The following is a 2,826-nucleotide window of genomic DNA, read 5'->3' on the forward strand; positions in this document are numbered from 1 at the left end:
TGCCCATCCAAAACTAAAAACTTACTACGTTTGGTCATAGTCCAAATGTATACCAAATTTCGTCGAATTCCATTCAGCAGTTTTTGAGAAATTTAGTCTGACAAACAAATAAACACACACACAGAGGGGTAAAAACGTCACCTTCGGTGGTGAAGGTAAAAATCATGTACTTTAAGTAACAATGACACAATAAAATAAAATCCAATTTGAAATGTTAAACATTACATGTTATAGTGATCAGTTTGACCAAAAAAAACACATTTTCTTGTTCTTGGACCATTTGTAGCTGATGGGGAAAAAAATGCATTAAGAAAATGTAAAACTATTCAGAGAATCGACGCGGATCAAACATACTGTTTCAGGTAGAATGTATTATATTGAAGAATTAGTGAGTTATAACTAAATATCGCCATATTTAAAACATAAACGATTTGGTAGTCGAAACATTTTTTTTTATGTTATAAAAAAAGTTATTTGCAAAGCATATTTCAAACATAGGCAGATAAATACCAAATTTTTGTTTGTAGTTAATTACAAAGCAACACAATTGAATGTCTGTGCTGTGCCCACCACGGGTATCGAAACCCGATTTTTAGCGTTGTAAGTCCGCAGATTTACCGCTGAGCCACTAGGGGGCCAAATTAAAAATAACTATGTAGTTTACAGATATATATGTTACATAATAATAAAATACAGATATTTTTGTCTTTGTCATACTCACTGAAAAGCGGTTTTTAATTTGGTTTGTGGGATTAAAGCCGTTTAACGATTAACAAGAAAAGTGGTTTAATCTGGTGACGTATGATGCACTAAGTTATTACTGTAAATCTTCTCCTGGAAGAATTGAGAGATTTACTTTAGTTATTAGCTTACTGGTAAGAACAAGTAAAAGCACCTTAAGACATTTCTTCCGACCAAAGTTCTGACATGTGTCAAGGCAGAAACTTGAATTAAATAGAGCACGTATACGTTCTTCAGATCGATTACTGGTATTTTATTTACATAGAGGATTAAAGGTCAGAACCAGTCAGAGTCAGTACGTTTATTGTTTAATAAATACATTGTTTATTGTTTATCGAGTCTATTGTTTACGTAGAAAACAAATAAAAACGTAATCTTAATTGATGAAGAAATTTACATTTTAGTACAGTTCGTAAAAAAAAATGCCACCTGTTAGTTTCACAGTAACATGGCCGTTAAAGATTCAGGCAAATAATACAAGCGATGAACATATCTCAGAGTATTTGGAATGATATTATAATCAAAATTTTCTCTACCTTTCAGCTTTAGAGAGTTCTGTAAATAAAGTCGGTGGATACGAGAATAACTCTAGCATACAGGCGTTAATTAACACATATGTGTATACTGAAGAGCTTTCCATGACTTCTTTACTTTGGCCTAGGTATCGATCGATATCGTTGAGGTGTTATGATTTTTTCATAACGACGTAAGGAAATGTTAACTTTCTACTAAATTCTGTTATTGAAACTAGCAGAGACCCGCAAAACATTTACGGTCAAACTAATATCTTTATTGTGACTATACTTTTTTAAATAGAGGATTTCTGGAATAATACGAAAGAATTCTAATCGCAGACACCTAAATCTATAAGTCCACTTGCCTTAGGCCTAACATTATTTAAACCTTTATTAGGTACGACCTATATTCAATAAAAAAATAAATTAAGACTAACTTGTGTACTTTTTTGCTTTAGTTTACTTAGGGCTAAACTTTACTGAACTTAATCCTATCAATAAATAAACTTTTAATGATATTCTACAATCTAACGTTAGACATTTTAAAGAACTTTGATAAGCTTTCAACATGTTGTTGTACAAAATGTCTACTAAAGTTATATTTATATCCGTTGAAATGAAGTGTTCGCGCATGCGCAGTTAGATAGTAATGTGCGCGCGCATTTTCAAGACAGGCAAAAAACTGAGTATTATTACAATAGATTAAACAAATTCGTTTAGCGCCATCTTTATATAAAACTCTCATATGTTGCATGTGTTATACTAGTCAGCAAATCAATGTCAGATGTGACTGGAGAGACAAGTTCTTAGATCAACTGACTAAGAAAGTCTTTCAAGTTCTTTGTTAAATCAGATTGATAGTTAAATCCATAGAACGTAGGGAGCTTAATAAGTGATAAATGAAGGTCTGCTTTGATAACCTCCACTGAAACGTAGATTAACTTGTCTTGTTTGTTTAATTAATAGTTTATCACCATTTGCAGCAAGCCTAAAGTACTCCATTGCCACAGAAACATATTTTTAACTGCAAGCATGAGAGTAAAGTTTAACGACATTTTATGCAACCACTGGGGCAATTTTGTTTCGTCAATACATTTGAGACATCCTTGTTTTAAATGGGTTACAGTTCGTGAGCAGACGTAGAAAGCGGCTTACATTCAGTTCGTGAAGAGATCAGTACACAACACGTCAGAGAAACTAAGCTTATCTCCGTCCGGTAGTGACAAGAAAAGTAGAGAATTACAAGATACACTAACAGAAGAAGATAGGCAAGTTTTGTGCTTTTTAAACATAGCAAATACATAAATCTACACAGAAACCCTTGCACAAGTAATTATATAAATGTACATAGAAACCCTTGCACAAGTAACTATATAAATCTACATAGAAACCCTTGCACAAGTAATTATATAAATGTACATAGAAACCTTTGCACAAGTAACTATATAAATGTACATAGAAACCCTTGCACAAGTAACTATATAAATCTACATAGAAACCCTTGCACAAGTAACTATACAAATCTACATAGAATCCTTTGTACAAGTAACTATATAAATCTATGTAGAAA

Source organism: Limulus polyphemus, unplaced genomic scaffold (assembly GCF_000517525.1).
Source record: "Limulus polyphemus unplaced genomic scaffold, Limulus_polyphemus-2.1.2 Scaffold1254, whole genome shotgun sequence".
NCBI lineage: Eukaryota > Metazoa > Arthropoda > Merostomata > Xiphosura > Limulidae > Limulus > Limulus polyphemus.